Source organism: Hevea brasiliensis, chromosome 4, assembly GCF_030052815.1.
Source record: "Hevea brasiliensis isolate MT/VB/25A 57/8 chromosome 4, ASM3005281v1, whole genome shotgun sequence".
NCBI classification, from domain to species: Eukaryota; Viridiplantae; Streptophyta; class Magnoliopsida; order Malpighiales; family Euphorbiaceae; genus Hevea; species Hevea brasiliensis.
Genome location: NC_079496.1, coordinates 21103958 through 21126523, shown reverse-complemented (window position 1 = coordinate 21126523; position 22566 = coordinate 21103958). Strand labels below are relative to the sequence as shown.

At 32.1% G+C, this 22566-nt stretch overlaps 1 pseudogene; it reads left to right on the top strand.

The window, feature by feature from the left end:
• Positions 1-13784: 13784 nt before the first annotated feature.
• On the top strand, positions 13785-21248 carry LOC110657041 (cytochrome P450 72A15-like; annotated as a pseudogene).
• The last annotated feature ends 1318 nt before the right edge of the window (positions 21249-22566 follow it).

Genomic DNA, 22566 nt, shown 5'->3' with positions numbered 1-22566 from the left:
TTTAATTTCTAGTAATGTTTATTCATATTTTATGTCATATTAATTATTTACTCAACTGGACAAGTCGACCAAAAATCACCTCTGAAGGCGAAATGACCAAAATGCCCTCCGTTTGGCTTAACGGGTCAAAATTGTCTGTACCGATTGAAAAATTTTTCTAGGTATTTTCTTGGCATTCTAATGCCATGGGAACCTCAATAACCCTTCTCTGGAGTCCCAAAAATTATTTTCTAATTTTTTCCCCGGGTCTAGGGCTCCTCGTTGCGAACCGCAACTTCCCTCTGTTTACCTCGCTAGGGCACTACTCGTTTAACTTGGTTGTATTTTATTTATAAAATTTTTACTAAATTTTTCTTATTACTATTTTAGTTAATTATGATTACCGAATTTAATTTAAATATATTTCCGGACGTTCTAGGTCCGAATCGACCGATCACGGAGCGATAGAATGTACGGAGTTGTTCTGGGAGGGTGTTACAACTCTTCCTCTAATTTAAATTTCGTCCTCGAAATTTACCGATGCAAACAGTTGAGAGGCTGTTGCCTCATCGTCTCTTCACTTTCCCAAGTTGCCTCCTCGGTGTTGTGGTGCCTCCAAAGCACTTTCACCAATGGAATCGCTTGTTCCTCAATTCTTTTACTTCAGAGCCAGATCCGTAGAGGTTCTTCTTCATATGTCAAATCAGTATTTCAATTTCTTCCCTGGAGATGACATGTGAAGGATCTGAGCGGTATCTTCTGAGCATGGACACGTGGAACACATTGTGGATCTTGTCCAGCTCTGGTGGTAAAGCTAGCCTATAGGCCACTGGACCCACACGTTCAATGACTTCATATGGGCCAATGAACCTAGGGCTCAACTTACCTTTCCTTCCAAACTTCAATACCTTTTTCCACGGTGACACCTTGAGGAACACTTTGTCACCAACCACATATTCTATTTCTTTTCTCTTCAGGTCGGCATAAGATTTACATGCATGCGAGGCAACCTTCAAGTTGGCTTTGATTAGTTTCACTTTCTCCTCAGTCTGTTTCACCAGGTCTGGCCCTACCAGTTTGTCTTCGCCCAATTCAGTCCAGCACACTGGAGTTCTACATTTTCTCCCATACAATGCTTCATACGGGGCCATTTGAATACTAGCTTGGTAGCTATTGTTGTATGCAAATTCTGCCAGTGGGAGGTATCTATCCCAACTTCCCTCAAACTCAATGACACAACTCCTCAGCATATCCTCGAGGACCTGACATATATTTCATGTTATTGTTATCATTTCAATTCAATATTTGTATCAATTCCACTGGTTTCAATTGTTTACCTGGATTACTCTTTCTGATTGCCCATCCGTCTGAGGATGGAAAACTGTGATGAAGTGGAGTTGTGTACCCAAGGACTCATGCAACTTCTTCCAAAATCTCGATGTAAACCTTGGGTCTCGATCAGATATGATGGAAAGTGGAATTCCATGCAGTCTAACTATCTCACTGATATACAATTCTGCTAACTTTTCCAGTGAGTAGTCAGTCCTAACTGGCAGAAAGTGTGCTGACTTTGTCAATCTATCAACTATCACCCATACTGCATCATGTCTCTTCCGGGTGAGAGGTAGACCACTTACAAAATCCATGGCGACCCGATCCCATTTCCATTCAGGTATGCGTATAGGTTGTAGCAAACCTGATGGAACTTGATGTTCTGCCTTGACTTGCTGACATGTCAAGCATTTAGTCACATAGTCAGCTATATCTCTCTTCATACCAGGCCACCAATACTGAAGCTTCAGGTCATGATACATCTTTGTACTTCCTGGGTGCATAGCATATACACTAGTGTGTGCCTCTTTTAGAATACTAGCTTTCAATTCCCCATCATCCGTACACAGTCTTTCTTTGTATCTGAGACACCCATCCGCTTTCACCCCATAGTCGATTGCTTTTCCCTCGAGATCTTGCTCATAATAGCCATTAACTTTTCATCTGCCTTTTGCCCATCTAAAATCTGCTGTAGCAGGTTTGGCCTCACTTGCAACTCAGCCAAAATAGCTCCATCTCGAACCAAGGATAGACGGGCATTCAATGATCTCAAAGCTGTCATGGATTTTCTGCTCAAAGCATCAGCAACTACATTTGCCTTCCCGTGATGGTAGTCAATTACAGTCATAATCCTTCAGAACTCAATCCATAGACTCTGTCTAAGTTTAAGCTCCTTCAGGTTGGCAAATATTTCGAGCTTTTGTGGTACGTGTAAATGTTGCAGTTTTCACCATACAAGTAATGCCTCCATATCTTCATCACGAAGATAATTGCTGCAAGCTCTAAATCATGGGTAGGGTAATTGCTCATGTGGCCTTAGCGACTGGAAGCATAAGCGACCACCTTCCCCTCTTGCATCAATACACACCTAACCCATTATGAGAGGCATCACCAGACCACAAAGTCCTTTCTCGACACGGTGTGTTAACACCGTGCCTCTCTGTCAACATAGCCTTCAACTTCTCAAACTGGTGACACTTGTCATTCCAACAATCGACATTCTTGTGTAACAACTTGGTCATTGGAGCGGCTATTAGGAAAATCCTTCACAAATCTTCTGTAATACCCAGCTAGCCCCAAGAAGCTTCTGACCTCAGTTGTATTCCTGGGAGGCTTCCATTCCATCACTGCTTCTATTTTCTTGGGATCCACCCTAATCCCATCAGCTGACACTATGTGTCCAAGGAATGCAATCTCATTTAGCCAAAAGTCACACTTGGACAACTTAGCATACAGCTTCTTTTCTCTCAGGGTTTGCAGAACAATCCTCAAATATTCATCATGTTCTTCCCTTGTCTTGGAATACACCAAAATATCATCAATAAAGACCACTACGAACCGATCTAAGTGTGGATGGAAGATACGGTTCATAAGGTCCATGAATGCCGCTGGTGCATTTGTTAAGCCAAAGGGCATCACTAGGAACTCATAATGCCCATATCGGGTCCTGAATGCAGTCTTTGGCACATCTGCATCCTTCACCCTCAACTGATGATATCCTGATCTGAGATCAATCTTGGAAAACACTCCTGCTCCCTTCAACTGATCAAACAAATCATCAATTCTAGGCAACGGATATCTGTTCTTCACAGTCACTTTATTCAACTGCCGGTAATCGATGCATAGCCTTAAAGTCCCATCCTTCTTTTTCACAAACAGCATTGGAGCTCCCCATGGTGACACACTGGGGCGTATGAACCCCTTATCAAGCAACTCTTGCAACTGAGTTTTCAACTCCCTCAATTCAGTGGGTGCCATCCTATAAGGAGCAATGGAAATGGGTCTTTGTGCAGTTGTCTCAATAGCAAATTCAACTTCCCTTTCTGGTGTCAAACCAGGCAACTCTTCAGGAAATATCTCTGGGAAGTCTCTCACTGTGGGTATGTCACTCAGGTTTGGCTTAGCCTGCCTAGTATCCACCATATGTGCTAGGTAGGCTTCACAGCCTTTTCTCATCATTCTTTTTGCAACTGTGGCTGAGATGACATTGGACAAGAAATCTGTCCTTTCCCCCACAACTGTGATCTCATTACCCTTTGAAGTTTTTAGAGAAATTCTCTTCAATTTGCAATCAACTATTGCCTGATAACGTGACAACCAGTCCATTCCCAAAATCACGTCAAACTCATGGAAAGGCAACTCAATCAGGTCTGCCGAGAATTCATACCCTTGAATCCTTAACGGGCAACCCTTGTATACTTTATTCACCACTATACTGTGGCCCAATGGATTAGTGACCAGAATGTCTTGGTCACTCTCCCCTACCAGTATCCCCCTTTCTACGGGTAGGTTGATGCAAATGTAGGAATGAGTGGATCCTGGATCCACCAATGCATGCACAGGAGTATTGTAGAGGGAGAACGTACCCCTGATGACGTCCGGGGCATCTTGCTCCTCCTGAGCTCTCAGGGCATAATTTCTTCTTTGGTGGTCCGCTGTCGGGCTTCTCCATTGCTCGGATGCAGGCCTCGTGATGGTCCAACACCTCAGGTTACAGTTTTCTACCTATCTATGGTGCAGGAGCAGGTCTGTCTGCTTGTGTTGGAGCAGCTGTAGTAGTTCTGCGTGGACAGTTCCTTAATTGATGCTCTGTTGACCCACACCTCAAGCAGGCACCAGTTACTCTTCAACACTCCCCCTTGTGCCATTTAAGGCAGTGTGGACATGCAGAAGATGTTGGGGCTGGTCCCCTGAACCCCATCCCTGGAGAGCTGCCCACTGATGGTGTGGACTGACCTCTCCTAGGGGTGAACTGTGGCCTGGGCCCCTGAGACTGACCCTGACCATGTGGCTGAGCTGAACTCTGTGCAGGCGAACCCTTGAACTTCTTCCCAAATGCAGGAGCTGAACTAGACTGACCTGGGCCCCTCTTCTGCTGTCTCTCTCTTCTGGTCTGCTCACTGATTCTTACTTTTTCCACCTTTATTGCAGCTTCCACTAACTTGGTAAATTCTGTGATTCCCAAAGCAGTGAGCTGGATCTTGATGTTGTCATTTAGTCCCTCTTCAAATCTCTTGCACCTTTCAGCTTCAGTAGGGACTATCTCCCTTCCATAGCGGCTCAATCTTACGAATTCCTTCTCATACTCGGCCACTGACAACTGCCTGCCTCAGATTAATGAACTCTCTTCTTCTCTCTTCCGGTATACAAGACCACATATTTCTTCTTGAATTCAGAGAAAGAAGTCCCAAGTTACTGACTTCTAGCTGCACTTCATCGACACGTTGTCCCACCATTCGTAGGCATCGTCTTGTAACAAGGATACAAAGACTTCTAAGTTACGCTGGGGGTGCAAGTGGAGTTGTTTTAAGACTCGCTGCCTGCATTCAACCAATTTTCGGCCGCAATAGAGTCATATTCTCTCTTGCCATAGAAGTCCATAGCTCCAAACTTCCTTAGCCTTTCCAGGTGTGATTTCTACTGTGGAGCTGGTAGTGGTGGTGGTGGTGCTGGCATTACCCCGGCCATTTGTCTGAAGAAGTCGGCCATTTGTTGGAACATGGCCTGTGGAGGCTGAGCAGGCTCTGCTTGAGCTGGCGGAGTAGGTTCTCCCCTACCCCCAGTCTCAGCTGCTACAGGTGGAGCATGACTCTCCACTTCCACCTCAACTGCCCTCTAAGATGAAGGGTCCATATCCTATTCAAAATAAGAAAGACAAACAGATCTACATTAGTGTCACCTCGACTCTTACAAATGCAATGCATGGTATGGACTCAATCTAGGACCAGAAACGCCTAAACCGTGCTCTGATACCACTAAATGTGACACCCCTTACCCTTGTACAGTATACCCGAGTAAATAATGCCACACGGTGTATCGGCACACTCTAATATACCTTAATTAATTTATATCATGCTTTTGCATATAATTTATAAAATATACTTTATTTAAGCCATTTAGCAAAATTTTTATTTATTTGAGGTTCTGAAAATTTTATAGAAAATCCGGCGGAGTACCGGCTAAAAATGGAGAAAACAGTTCTTCGAAACCTGTTAAAAACACTTCCAATAAACAAATTCATTCATTCTCAACTCCAATATCATCACAAAACTCAATATCAAGATCTCAACAATTTTTCAATTTCAGGTCTCAACAACCTTTTCGTTTTTCAAACATCCCTTTCTCAGGGTTCTCATATATAAACAACAATTAAATACTCAAATTACTTCCATACATAACCATAAGTCTTTATTATTTACATGAACCTCAAAATACATTACATAAATCCCAAATACATATGAGAAAATAAAAATTTAATTACAAAATGACAAAATGACATCTAGTGTCCTACCAATGCACTGCAGGTGACGAGGTGACACGGACATCGTGCGAATCTGCAGGATGGACTCACCCGATCGTGGTCTACTGGGCTCACGATCTGTATCTCCGGAACCTACGCGTGGCAAAAGCAGCGCTAAGCAATAATGCTTAGTGGTGCAATAATAAAATAACAAGAAATAACGAAAATAAATATGTATTGCATGTGCATGTTTTGTTTGTCATGTATTTGTATATCCATTCATTTATTTCTTTTACTTTGCCCATTTTCCTTCATTTGGTTGCCCAAGTAACCTACACTAGATGACTGGACTGGATAAATGGGTAACCGCACCGTATCAAGTACCTCGGGCCGTCACACCATCGGTCACATATGCATCTCCAGGTGTGCAACAGAACAGCTAACAAGCTGTGATAACATCAGGCACAAGGCCAAAGCTCAATACACGGTCAGAATGGCTAAAAGCCATAAAATCACATAATGGCATATTGCCATGTGCAGTACTGCTAACTGAACCCTATTGGCATGCCAAACTATCCAAACCAATCTTGTTAGGTATACTAGGGCATTTGAAACTTTTAAATTCTTCAATTTGTGAATTTCAAGTTTTGGTGTCACTATTCACCTCATTGGTCAACAAAAATGTTGACTTTTGGCTAGAAAATAGGTGTGTTGGTTTTAACACCCCAAACATACCACATTTTGTATTTAAAACTTGTTGGAATTGATTGCCATTTCCATTTCTCAACTTAAATCTAGGAGGGCAGAATTTTCAGTTTTGGAGACCCAACTTTACTGTTCCATTGGGCCCTGTTACAGTGGGAATTTGAAGAAATGGCAAACATGAAAGTTGTTCCTTATTTTGTCTAGTTGAATTTCCTTTTTTGAATCACTCCATTTGGAGTTTTGTAGCTCCAGATATGGTCCAAAAACCACAGCTGGCCGGATTACCATTCTGCAGAAATTACCATATCTACAGTAACATGAACAGTGACTGCCACTGCCATTTGGGTTAGGTTCTAGCCATAATTTGGGGTAGGTTCCTTCATGAAAGTTGTTTTTCTATGTCTTAACTTGTTTCTGTAAAAATTTCAGGTCAATTGACCAAATCTACAGTGAGTTATGGCCAAATGAACAGTTACTGTTCATTTGGTCAATTCTGCAGAATCAGTTGCAGGGTATCCGGATTGGGGCCAAGTTTTGGTCCTCTTGATTTGGTCTTTTGGGCATGGTTTCTTCAGAAAAAATGTGCCATTATAAGCCTAGTTTCATGTCCAATTGGCCAAACACCAATTGGACCAACACAGCCAAAGTTATGGCAGTGCAAGTGGACTGAATTTTCAGTCCTTCTGCTGCTGTCCTAGGGCAGCCTGCAACTTCACTTTGCAATCCTATTTTTCAGTCCATTTGATGGTCAACTTACCTAAAATGGTCACTAATTGACCATTAAAATGTGCTCTAACAATTTCCTAAGCCAAGTCAATTTTTCACCCTCAAAACCCTAGTTTCCATTCCAATTTACCCATGCACCTTGGTTAAGCACACTAAATCATTATCTATGTAGATATATAGCTTAAACATAATCTCCAATTCATTCTAAGTCCATTAAAATCATCAAGACACTCCATTATTGTTCCCTCATTAGGGCTGCCGAAATTCAAGGCATGCATAAACATAAATTTCATTTATTTAAGTTACAAATTCTTGCTCACTTTAAGGCTTTAACATGGAATAAAGGAGATTTAAGTATATATATGCACTAACCTTGAATAGGGCAGATTTTTCCCCACTTAAAACTTCACTTTCCTTCACTTTCTAGGCTGCCAAACACTTCCCCAAGAGGTGTGATTAAGTTTTAATGAAGGGGCTTAAGGTTTAGTGGTGGAAACAAAGGAGAAAGGGAGCTTGGGAAGTGAGGTTTAATGGAGGTTGAGAGAGAGAGATATTTCGGCTGGAATTGGAGAAGAAGAAGGCAGCTGCAATTTAATTATTTTGGTCTTCATTTTGTCTCTTTTAAGTATTTAAGAAAGTTTATTAGCTTGTGATTGGTTGGTGAGTTTTAAATGACATCACAATGATGTCATAAATAAGCTTTTCTTTGATTTTTCTTTTCTTTTCATCACTACTCAATTTCAATTTAATTTCTAGTAATGTTTATTCATATTTTATGTCATATTAATTATTTACTCAACTGGACAAGTCGGCCAAAAATCACCTCTGAAGGCGAAATGACCAAAATGCCCTCCGTTTGGCTTAACGGGTCAAAATTGTCTGTACTGATTGAAAATTTTTTCTAGGTATTTTCTTGGCATTCTAATGCCATGGGAACCTCAATAACCCTTCTCTGGAGTCCCAAAAATTATTTTCTAATTTTTCCCCCAGGTCTAGGGCTCCTCGTTGCGAGAACCGCAACTTCCCTCTGGTTTACCCCTCGCTAGGGCACCGGCTCGTTTAACTTGGTTGTATTTTATTTCTAAAATTTTTACTAAATTTTTCTTATTAATATTTGAGTTAATTATGATTCCCGACTTTAATTTAAATATTTTTTCGGACGTTCTAGCTGTCCGAACCGACACCGGTCACCAGAACAGTAGAATGTACGGAGTTGTTACCGGGAGGGTGTTACAGTGTAAATGTAAATAAAGTTGATGAAATTGACAATCTAAACAAAATAAGGAAATATCAAAGTAAATAAATTCTTAAACTAGATGCAATTAAACTAAATTAATAATGGGTAATTAAAATTAAAAGCTAATTAATGATAAAAATAATTCCAGAGTTGGGGTTTATGTATAAATTAATTGGTATTTGTCTTGATTCATCCAATTTGAAGAGAAAATAGAGTTTGAAGGAGATTGATCTTAAGGTCCTTTGATATCTTTTTCAAGCAAACCAAAGAGTATTTTAAGAAAACCAAAACTACTTTGGTATGATATTTGATTTACTTAAAACCCATTAATTTTTGTAACAAATTAATGAATCCTCTTAAATCCCTAGTTTATTTCTAAATCTAGATGATTTTAAGTTCTAATCCTTGATTATCTATCAATAATTTTCATCTTTCGGTCCTTCAATCAAAGATTAAGACAATATCCATTGGGTATTAATATTAGGCAAGTAAAATAGGCACACAATAAAAAGAATCAAAACTCATATTTATATAAAATCTAGAATAAACTAGTCCAAATCCACAAATTAATCTAAAACATAGTTTCTAACGCTAAAATCTAAAGATTCTACTCACTCATGGTAATATTTACAAGAGAAAATGAAGAAGAAGAAGAAGAGAGAAATATGAAAATAGGCTAAAAATAGAAAAAACCTAGGTTAAAGAATCTAGGATTTTTGGATTCTGTAGCTCTAGACATCTCTAGTAGCCACTTGCCCAAAAACTCAGTGGCGTCTTCCTTTCTTTCCTTTTCTTTGATGTGTTTTTCTCTCTCTCTCCTTAGGGTAAAAACTAGAAAATGATGCTTTTATATGGTCCCAAAAGTATGAGATGAGGACAAATGAATAGACATGAGATGAGGTGTAAAAATTTTTAGGTCAGCATGTGTTTTCATGTTTTTGGAGCGTCTGTTGACAGAGTTGCTTAGCCCTAAATAGCATTTCAAGTAAGGTTTCAAGCACTGCACTGCCTAGCGACATAGGATTAAGTAGGTTCTTTAGCAAATCTCGACAAGTTTTATTTTTTAGTGAATTTCTGCTGCACTTGACTTTCAACTTAACCCAAGATATATCTTAAGCACTGCGACATGCCATAAGCAATATCTTCAATAACTTCTTATTCAATTCTCGATAAGTTTTGTTTCCAAAATTCTGAAGATGCTTGAATTCAGCTGCACTTGACTTGTGACTTGCCCTATGTCATAGGCTAAGTAATATGACATGCCATAAGCAACTTCTCAAGCAATATCTCAAGTAAATCTCGGCAAGCTTAGATTTCAAAACTTAATTTCTTCAACTTTTTTCCATTGTTCAAGCTTTCAAATTTCTCCAAATCATCTCCTAATGCATCATTGACTTTCAATTTACCACAAAAACTTATTAAAAACACCAAATTTACAAAATCAAATATCAACCAAGTAAAATTAATAATTTAGCTAAAATAAAGACTAAAAACATAAAAACACTAAACAATAAGGGCAAAATGGATGTAAAACTACCATAAAATGCCTATATGAAATGAGTGTAACATGTTACTATGGCTTTTTTTGGAATAAATCATTTATCAAAAAATTAATTGAATTATCACAAAATTATATTTATTTTTATTTTTAAAATAAAATATTTTTAAAATTAAAAAAAATTAAATTCTTTATTTTAAATATGAAAAATAATTAAAAGAAATCAATTAATTGAATCTTATAAAATTCTACATTTTAAATAAGGAGAATCTAAATTAATTAAAATATATAATTATAGTCCCTCTTAGAGGAAGCACTCATAATAAGGAGTGGGTTATGCCTGAGTAGTATTTGGTCTAAACTAAAAAATTGAACCAAACCAAGCCATTTCGGTTCAATCGGTTTGGTTTTTTTAGTTCCTTCAGTTGGTTCGGTTATATGTTTTGAATATTTTTGGTTTTTTGGTTCAATTCAGTTTTTTACATCAGAAATAAAAAAAATAAAAAAAAAAAAAAACAAACTGATAGAAATCACAAAACTATGTAGTGTGTGTGTGTATATATATACATATATATTCCATCCTAACCCTATTTTCTTTACCCTTAGAGAGACTTTCTTCCATTCTGCCACCACTTCTTCTTCTTTTTCTTTCTTCTACTTCTTCACCTTCTCTCTTTTGTTTCTCCTCCACTCTTTTCTTTTTCCCTCTTTGGTTACCTATTAGTGACTGTATTCTAGAGGTAGTGATGACATATGAGTATTTTGGTGTATTTAGTACTAGAGCTCATGAATTTGTTATGGATGGTATGGCTTGGTGCTACATGTCCCCTTTTGATGTCAAGCCTATCAAACTTGAGATCGCCCCTCTCACCATCTCAACGTCGCCCAGTATCGATAAGGGTTCTTTTATGCCATTTCCTCTTCAGTTGGGCTTCACTCTCAAACTCAATGAGATTTTTTCTTCCATCTCAAGATCAGTTCTTGTTATTGTATATCTATAATTTGGCTTTTATTGGATTTGCTTCTGGGATTATCATCTGTATATTTTGGGTTTTTTTGGGTTAAGTTGAATCTAAGATTTTGTATATTTGTGTATTTTGTATTTTTGGGTTAAGCTAAATGTAGGGTTTTTTTTTAGTAAAAATTAGAGTTTGCTTCTGTTAATATGGCATCTGTGGCTCTAATTGAACATTTGTTCAGTTTTCAGTTGATTGTTGAATGTTAATTGCTTTCCTTCATTTGTTGAGCGTTGGATATTGATATTGATGTTGATGTGGATGTTGAATTTTTTATGAATTTGGTTTGCATTAAATTAAATCGAATTGAATCAATATTTATCAGTTTAGTTTGGTTCTTTCTTAGTTTTCGGTTTGGTTCAGTCTGAGTTTTATAATTTTTTCAGTTTTTCTTATTTGATTTGGTTCAGAACCAAATCGATCAAATGCTCTCCCCTAGAGTGGGTCACTGGGTCTAGTAAAGCAATGATGGGTGATGGCCGACGTCATAATTGTCCTGATAGGAGTTGGAAAAATGCATTAAAAATAAAAAAATAATAATAAAATAATAAAGTGCAAATATATATATTGTCCTAATCGGAGTTGAACAATGGAGGACAATGGAACTTTAATTTTTTATTATGCAGTAATAATTTAAAGGGAAAACCATAAAAAAAAAAAATTAAACTTTACTAACATTTTATAATTATACTTTAAATTAAAAATTTTAATAATTAAACCTTATACTTTATATGATAGAACAATTCTACTCTACTACATCAGCATTCTTATTTTTCAAATTATGTCTAAACTAATGTAATGTCTGTGCTATGCAAAAAAACACCTAGTACAAGTATACCCATATATAACTAATTGGAGTCAATACATGTCCGTATACCTATACCTAGTACAAGTATGTAAGTGGCATTAAACTCAAATATATACAAGATAACTGTTTTATGTTAGGCCAAGAGATTATATGTACCATTATAATCTAGAGGACTTTGTATTGATCAGAGTAAACTCTATATAGTAGTCATTTTTATGTTAATGGTTTGGCGTAAACTCTATGTAGTAGTCATTTTTATGTTACTGGTTCAGTCTACTTATCTTATAAATACTCATTGTGTTTATTATATGGCATGAAACTCACCATTCCATCTTATTATTATCTCATACTAATCTATGGAAACAAATAGAGGTGACAGTCTATACGACTAAATCATTCCCAATGAGGTATGCTTGACTGTAAACCATAAATTATAACACTTGTGCTAGATTGTTCCGTCACTCATATTATTAACATTTTAAGAATGAAACATCTAATAAGCTACTAAAGGATATTTCAGTTAAATTTAAATTATTTAAGTTAAAAAAAAAAGATATTTGTCATTAATTGGGAATTAATATTTATAAGATACAAATTACAAGTTATGCTCTAGGGCGTACTACTAACAATATTATTACCTACATATTTATACTCTTAATTTTTTTTTTTAAAGAAGAAAAGAAGGATACTGTAAAGAAAAGTTATCATTTTTTTTAAGTTAAAGAAAAAATTATATTGAAATAGCTAGTATTATGTAAGTATCATGCTTAAAATGGTTTTTTTTTTTAAAAAAAATTCAATTAACAAGTATCTAAACAAAATTCAATATTAGAATTTAAGGATGGCTTGGGAAATTAAATAATTAAACACAAATATTGAAAATGAGATAAAAATTGAAATTAGATGTTGTGATAAGAAAAAAATTAAAGGTAGAAATTAATATTTTTTGTTATTATTTTATGATATTATTAATGAATGAATTTTTTTATGTATACATTTGTACAAAATTAATATTTATAATTTATTGCAAAATTTATTTAATTATTTTCATTTCCTACATATATAAAATACATTCACATATAGTTTTGCAGAGAAAATTATAATACTACTATTTTGTAAAGTAATAGGTTAAAAGTGAACAATTAGAGATAATTTTTTGATAGAAAATATTCTATCTAAATTTTGATATTTATTATGATTATAGTGTGATTGTTTTTATTTTTGATATATTTTTTTACTTTAAAAGCAATTTATATATTTTTTAGTTATATTGAAAAAGCAAAAAGAAAGAAAAAAAAAAGCGAAAAAAAAAGTTAAAAGGTCTAAAAAAATAAAAAAATAAAAAAAAAACAAAAAAAGGGCGTTTGAAAAGGTTAGGTGCGTGATGAAGCAGTCGAGAGATATTGAGTAGACTAACCCTCATATAAATATAATAAATAATTTTAAAAAAATATAAAAATTATATATATATATATATATATATATATATATATATATATATATATAAACAATTAGCATACACTGAAAATATAAAAGTGTGTTAGTATTGTTTTTTTTGGAATAAATTATTTAAAAAAAGAATTAATTGAATTATTATAAAATTACACAACTAGCCAACAGCAGCTTTGGTTTCCCTATTGATAAACAAAACAAAACAAAACAAGAGACGGAGATGGGACCTTTGGTATTAATTAATCTTTTTAGAGATCAAACGACCTTAGAATATTAATAAACAGCACTTGCAAGGTGCAATTATTGATGATGTCAATAATTCAGATTACAATGGTTAAATTAACATTTTAATTCAGGTGCCATTATATTATAAAAAATTGACAAAGTTTGAATTTTTTTTTTTTATCATTTTCCCAAATTATAATTTAAATTATTAATGGACGAGTTACAGCATGTCGGCCACACATATTAGTGGTAAAAAAAAAAAAAAAAAAATTCTCAATCATTATGATTTGATTTTAAAGCTATGGATGACCAACATTCCTTTGTCTCAGTCTCATGAAATTGTAAAATTGATGCAAGTATGGAAGCATCAAGCAGCAGTTCAGTAGCAGTATCAATTATTTTGGTGATAATAGTAACATTGGGATGGAGAATACTCAACTGGGTTTGGTTTAAGCCGGAGAAGCTTGAAAGGTTTCTAAGACAACAAGGACTTGCAGGCAATCCATATACATTTTTCCATGGAGACTTGAAAGAGAGTGTGGCCATCACCAATCAAGCTAGATCTCAGCCCTTTGATTTTTCACAGCATCTTGCTCTCCGAGTTGCTTCCTTTCTCCTTCAAATCCTCAACACTTATGGTATATATGCTATATCTTCCCTTTTTTTTTTTATTAATTTGTGCTTCTTTATTTGTGGTATCTATTTTTTTTTAATACATAATAAGTGTTGTTATTGTTATTATTGTTAAAATTTTTACTAATATCTGTTGTAATTGTTGTTTAAAAAAATTAATAAATTTGTTAATTAAAAAAATACAAAGGTAAATTAATTTATCACCTTTTGTTAATAAATTTTGTCACTACACACCTTTTGCGGTTGATGTACCAAAATTTTGATTATTAGAGTAAAAATCATACTACTAGATTGTCGATATATTTATTGAGTAATGCACTCTTTAATAAGGTTTAATGATAAAATATCTTGAAATTTACTTTTTTTTTTAATTTATCATATATATTTTTTTAATTTCATAAATTTTAGTTCAAATTATTAATATTAACAACAATTTTAATCTATTTTATTAGTAATTTGTAATTGAAATGCACATATAAAGACTATAAACTATTTTGATAAGAAAACAAATACAAATTTCACTATTCACTAATTATTATGATATAAAGCATTTTTTTTTTAATTTTCCTTTCTAAAAAATCAATATTTTTATTTTTAATCATTACGAAAAAAATTAATGATATTTTGTAGAACAAAAGAAATAAAAAAAAATAATTTGTATACTTGTCAACATAAAATATTAATTTTATATCCAAATATAATAGGTTAGGTTAAAATTTGTAAAATTAAAAAAAATAAAAGTGAAAAAGGGAGGATATAGGGGTTTTTTTTTTAGTCATTGGGCTCTTTAATAAAATAAACTTTAGAAAAAAAATTGGTTCAACCTCAATATCAAATTTCAAAACATATTTAAGCGGAGCAATATCCCTGTGGAACTAATGATTATTAGTTATAAAAGTGCTTTATCTTTTTACAGTATTATTATCATCATCGTCATTATCATCATAAATGATTGTAATTGAAATTTAAATTGAAGACTTTAAAGTTTTGAAGACGATTCTAATGAAAGTGTAAATAAACTAAGTTCATTAATTATTCGAGGTCTAACTTAATAAAAAGCACAGTTCAATTTAGCTCATTTTATAAATGAGCTAAACTCATACCTTATTTTAAAGCTCATTTAATAAATAAGTCAAACTCGAGCTTAACAATATCTAGCTCCTTAAAACTCGTGAGCCGATTCAATTACAACTCATGAGTAGGCTTGTAATAGGCTTGTGATAAAGTTTATTAAATAAGTTTGTGAGTTAGCTCGTTTGTAAAAATATTTAAATTAGCTACTTTTTATAATATTATAATATTTTTATTTTATTTATGACTTCTCTAAAAGCAATATATTTATTAAAACTATGATATAATTGACTTATAAAATGTATTTATAAATTATAGTTATTTGTAATTTAATTTTTTTTTATAAAAATTAAGTTAATTTTTTTATGAGAGCAAATTAAAACTATGCGTAGTTTGAACTATAACCCTAATTTATCTAAAATCAACTAGGACTGCAAATGAGTGAAGGCGGTTGCAAACTGCTTAAGGCTTGGCTCATTTTTTAAACAAGAGTCGAGTTTGAATTTATTAATATTCAGCTCTTTTTTTAAAAAGGAGGTGAGTTCTCAAGTTTGAAAAAATTTTGACAAATTAAGTCTAAACTCTTTAAGCTTATATAAAAAAAAAATCTATAAACTCTTTAAAATTGGACTCCACTCTGTTTGTTTATACTCCTAAAATACAATATTATTGAACTGAACCTCATTGATCCAACATTAATAATTATTAACTTAAAGAAACGAGAAAAAGTGACAAGTTGCAATTGAGTTTTAGAGAAAATATGTACTATTACTAATTTTTGCTTACACTAAAAATAAAACCAAAGAAGATAAATTAGACAAATTTTTATATATTAATCTAAAATTGAATTAAAAAATAATATATGTAAAAAAAAATTATTTACAAAAATATTAAACTAGTTCTAAAAGTATGATTTTATTTTAAATAAATAAAAAATAAATGATGATTTAAAATTTAAATTGACTATAAAGTTGAGGGTGGATTATGATAAACCTATTTAAGTTGAGCGACGATGAGTGAAATTTATATATAAGTTAATCTAGAAGCCTGTAATAGTATGTCACAGGATTTTAGTAATACTCAAATTGAAATTTGGACACTTTTATAACATAAATTGAAATTAAGAGATGATACTAACTCAATTACCTAAGTTAAGAGACTATTAGTGAAATTAATCCAATTGTAACAAAAAAAAAAAAAAATAGTCACTACAAGCTATTATCCCACACTTTTGCAATCAAATACTTTGATTGTAATTTTTTTTATGAATAATAAATTCAATGTTGAATTTGTATGAATATAATTATTTATATAATTCAAAATATTTTAAATATATTTTTTTAATATTTTATTCTTGCATATAAAATAAAGACAAAAAAAGAAAATTATTCTTGCATATAAAGTAAAGAATAGAGAAGAAAACTATTAAGTATAATAAAACTATTCTCATATATAGTACTTAAAAAATAGTTACTATACAATGTTTGATAAAAAAATATTGTCTTACTCAATCAATATAAACTAAACCCAAACAAAATCATAAAATGCTGACCCTAATTAGAATAATAAAATGCCTAATTACATTTAAAAAGAATACAAAAAAAAATTATTTCAAAAAGAACCTAAATGAACTTTATATCCAAAACGGATGTTTAGCTTATGGTCGACTTCATAAATAATAACATATAAAATTTAGAATGTTTGAAATGGAGAAAACATAGTTGTAATAAAGAAAAATAAATTTTCAACTGCCAATGAATGTAAATTAACCTGCAACAAATATACAGTTGAAGGCAAAAATAGAAACAAAGTAGCCAAAGATAGTTATTTATCCCTAAACAATCAGGGCCTACGTCAGCTAGGAGACATTAAACCTAATCTTTAGTCTGGTCTAAAGCCCTATGTAGATCTTTGAAAAAAAATATTAAAAATTCTAACACTTTAAAGAGGGTTGATAATAAAAGATAACAATTTTTTCAGGCACCCTTTGATTATTCCCCACTACAAGATCAGTGAAAACTCGAATGAATTCCAATTCCTCAATTGGAAAACCAGACTAGCACCTGCCCCAATTGATGTAAATATTTTAGATGTTGAGGCTCCTGGAATGCTATAATCCCTGGATGGCGCTTTGAGGCCTAAAACAAAATATATAGTTATTAATGTCAAATTCAGCAAGCACTGATTATAATTCAAACACAAAAACCACAGCCTAGTTCGGAAATTTTGGGTCATATTTTGTCAGCCAAATATAATGCAAGTGTGTTACACCCTTTCTGAAGATCAAGGATTGAAGCACTACAAAAAAAATAAGTTTTGTAATTGATTATTGCAACTGACTAAAATCGATTGTTATTAGCAATCAATTTTATAATTCATTTATGATTTCGGTTTTTTTAATAAAATAACTAATTAAAAAAAAATTAGCAACCGATTCAAGAACCGGTTGTTAAATCGGTTGTTATTAGGAATCGATTTATAATTGGTTGCTAAATTGATTGCTAATCGATATTAGAAAAATCTTAAATGCATGATTAGTAACCGATTAAGAAATCGGTTATTAAAATCTATTGCTAATAGAAACCGATTTTAAAATTAGTTGCTAATAGTAACCAATTAATAGCAACCGATTTAGAAAATCTGTTGTTAAATTAAAGAATTGTTTTAATTAACTCCAGAGTTAGCAATCAATTTGTAATTGGTTGCAAAAATTATTAACCGATTTGCAATCGGTTGCTAAAATCGATTATTATTTGCAACTGATTTCTTATCGATTACTAATAGCAATTGATTTTTGCAACCAATTATAAATCAATTGCTAAATTTTTTTCTCAAAAAATTCCTACCCAATTTTTTTTCTTTTTTTGATTTGCAACCGATTTATGAATCGGTTGCTAACAGCAACGGATTTGTAACCGATTTTGCAATCGATTTTTCTCACAAAAAAATTGTCACCTTTTTTTTTTATTAGCAATCGATTTTGTAACCGATTTTTTTCCTCAAAAAATGCCCACCAAATTTTTTTTTTTTTGCAATCGATTTGCGAATTGATTATTAACAGCAACCGATTTTTGAAACTTATTAAAATCGATTATTGTTAGTAACTGATTTTACAACTAATTTTTTCCCTCTAAAAATTTCCGCCTATTTTTCACCTTTTTTTTTTATTTATAACCGATTTACAAAGTGGTTGCTAACAGTAATTGATCTCAACAACTAGTTGAAATCAGTTACTATTACTAATTGATTTTGCAACTAATTGCGAATTGGTTGTAAAATTTTTTATCAAAAAATTTCCATCCAATTTTTAAAAGAAATTAGCAATCAACAATTGGTTGAAATTTTTTCTCAAAAAATTTCCATCCAATTTTTAAAAGAAATTAGCAATCGATAATTGGTTGCTAAAATTGATCGTTAATTTACTTATATAAACTGCAACTCATTTTCTTTCCTTACTGCTTATTTTTTCTCTATTTTTCTCTCATTTTCATTTTTATTTTTTTTTATTTATCGTCTTTTCTTTTCTAACATATTTTCTTTATCTTTTTTTCTTTCTCATATATTTAATTTTCTTCATCATTTTTTTTCTCATCTATTTTTTTCTTCATCTTTTTCTTTCTCATATATTTTCTTCTTTTATCATCTTTTTCTTTCTCATCTATTTTTTTCTTCATCTATTTTCTTCATCATCTTTTTCTTTCTCATCTTTTTTATTTAATTTATTTTTCTTTCACATAAAATAAAAATTTTTGTACAAATATATTTTTTGTTAGTAAAATATTTATAGTATTAATTTATAGTTATTTTTTGTTATATAATATATATATAATATTTTTTAGTAATTTGTCTTATAAATATGTTTTAATATTAATTTTTAGTACTAATTTTCATTAATAATTTATTATTTAGTAATTTTTTGAAAAAAATTTATTTATTTAAATTTTTTATTTCTTATTTGAAATTTTTTTTTTTTAAAATTGGCAACCGACTATTCGGTTGCTAAATTTATTACAAATAGCAACTGATTTACAAAATGATTGCATTAAAGACACCAAATTTTTTGCAACTAATTATGTTTCGGTTGCTAAATCGGTTGCTAATAGTTTTTTTTATCAAAAATTTTATTTTTTTAAGTTTAATGAATTTAACAACCAATTTGATTGTTAGTTGCTATTTATAATCAGACTCATTGTAACTGACTGAAAAAATTGCTAACTGACTGAAAAAATTGCTAAATCGATTAGCAACCGATTTTAATGAATTAGCAATCTATTCAATTAGTTGCTAATTCTATTTTTTTTTTTTTAGTGAAGCTTTTTAGAACATAACTTAGCTTCCCATGCAACTAGCTAGGCAAGAACCAATTGGGAGTTCAGACAGCCAAAAAAAAAAAGAAAAAAAAAGAACAAGAAAAAAGGCAACTCCTTTTCTTTTGCTTAGGCATGTAATTTCCTATATGCAACCCGTTGGGTATTTTCAAATTTATTTATATTTAAGGACATGATCGGAGTTGACCCAAGTAAATAACTAAATATAATTAATGCAGGCAAGAATTCCTTTATTTGGATTGGACCAATACCCATGGTGAACATCACGAATCCTGAGCATATAAAAGAAGTATTTGCAAAAATAAATGAATTTCAGAAGTTCAATGAGTTAGCAACAGGACTTGTAACCTATGACGTTGACAAATGGATTAAGCATAGAATGATTATCAACCCAGCATTCCATCAAGAGAAGTTAAAGGTGAAAAACCCTTTCAATTCCTCTATTCTATAAGGGCGAGATTAATTTCTTGGATCATTGATAAGTTATATATATAATGAGTGCTTCTTACAGCTTATGTTACCTGTATTTTATCAATGCTGTAATGAGATGATCAAGAAATGGGAGAAGTTGATCTCCACAAAGGAATCATGTGAGTTGGATGCGTGGTCTTATCTTCAAAACCTGGCACGTGATTGTATTTCTCGAGCAGCATTTGGAAGCAATCATGAACAAGGAAAAAGAATGTTTCAACTCCTCAAAGGGCTAGGCATTCTCGTAGCGCAAGCCGTACAAACAGTTTATATATCTGGTTGGAGGTAAGCATATATACATGGGATTTAAATTCCTAATCTACTGAACTGCTCTGAGACATGCTAGTTCACTGACATTAACATTTTGTTCAATTTTAAGAAAATTCAAGTTAGTTCTTGCATATATTAACTTCCTAAGAACAAATTATCTCACAATTGCTACATTTGATCATGTGTAGGTTTTTGCCAGCTAGAGCGAATCAAAGGATAAAATAAATTGATAGAGAAATACAAGCATCACTTAAGAGTATGATCAGTAAACGTGAAAATGCAATGCTCGAATGATGATTTATTAGGATTACTTATTGAATGTAATTTAAGTACCCAAGACGTGATTGATGAGCGTAAGCTATTTTACTTTGCTGGGCAAGAGACCACTTCAATATTGATTGTTTGGACTATGATCTTACTGAGTTAGTATTCCTGTTGGCAAGCACAAGCTAGAGAAGAGGTTTTGCAGGTTTTTGGTGGAAAAAAACCAGAATTTGATGGGCTGAACCGCCTTAAATTTTGTAAGTATATAGCTAGCTTCCCTATGCTCCTTGTAGAATTTTGTTACAAAGAATTCAGTGTTTGATTAATTTATACAGCTTGATGTTACAGGTGACTATGATTTTGTACGAGGTTCTTAGCCTGTACGCAGTAGCAATTGCATTAAATCGAACTGTTGGTGAAGAAACAAGGCTTGGACATTTAATATTGCCAGCTGGGGTGCAACTTGCCTTGCCAACAATCCTTGCACAACAAGACCCTGAACTATGGGGCAAAGATGCAACAGAACTCAAACCAGAGAGATTTTGAGAAGGAGTTTCAAAAGCAACAAAGAACCAAGTTTCATTCTTCCCTTTCGGATGGGGTCCTAGGATTTGCATTGGACAAAACTTTGCTCTCCTGGAAGCAAAAATGGCTGTGGCTATAATTTTTCAACGCTTCTCTTTTCACCTTTCTCCATCGTACTCTCAGGCTCCTCGCTCAGTTACAACTATTCAGCCTGAACACGGTGCTCAGTTGATTTTACGAAAACTCTAAATGAATGAGATCAATAAATAATCTGTATATATGTATATAAATGTAATTATTGTCAAACGAGGAATATATTATTATTATTATTATTATTATTATTATTATTATTATTATTTGCCTTTCATATCATATTCTAAATTGTTTTAGAATAATTACATTCAAAGACGTAGCCACTCATGGCCAAGGGAGGCATTGGTTCCTGAGATTTTAAAAATTTTTGAGAGTGTGATGTTAATTTGACACAAAAAATTTTTAATATTACTCAATAAATTTGGATGGGACATTGGACTCTTTGGACTTTTAAACTTTGTTAGGAGTGTATTAATTTTTCAAAAATTAATAGTTTTTACTATTATTTACTAGATTTTGATGAAGCATTGTTCCAATATTTTAAAAAACTTTTAGTAGCTTATTTTTAATTTTATATATAAAAAAAATTCTAGATCGTTTGCTGAAAGAATGATACCAATGGTAAAACACAAATATTTTTGCTAAAAAAAAATCCCCAAACATCATTGCCTCTTAATGTCTTCTCTATCAATTATATTTTATCATTTTGCTCTTCCAACAAATCCACAAATACTAACTTCTATTCTTTAAAATTTAAATTAAATCTTTTATATTATTAAATCTTTTATATTTTTTCATCAGTTTGAAAATTTTCAATGACTTTTTATTCATTATTTCATTACTATTGTTGGAATCTCTCCTTACTTTATCATACTCAAAAAATAAATTGGATAGTCTTTTTAATTTTAAGCCATCAATATGTTTTAAGTTTGTAAATTTATAAAATTAAACATATATTATTATATTTTTAAATTAACAACAATTTCAGTTAATTTTTAACAAGTCAATTTTGTCGAAACAAATTTTATTATCAACTTTTATTTATTTCATGTATATTATTTTTATAAATCATGTATTAATTGAACTCTCTTTTTAATAAAAAAAAAATGGATCTCCTAATTTGAATTTCTACCTTCGTTACTAATTACATTTATGCATTTATATTTTATTTGTGTTTCATACTGTGTTATTATATTTGATACTAGACTAGTTGGTTGGATTAGTGATTGAATTCTAAAAACAGTTCAAGTTTGTAATTGGATTGTATAAGGAAGTGACTGGATGTGATTTATTGAATTTGAATTAGTTTATGAGAGCATTATATATATATATATAATTTTTTTTTTCTTATTTCGTGTAATAATATAATACGCTACAAAAAATAATAAGTTTTTACCATCAATTATTGCAATTGACTGAAATTAGTTGCTATTATCAACTAATTTTATAATCAATTTGTAACTTTTTTTTAATA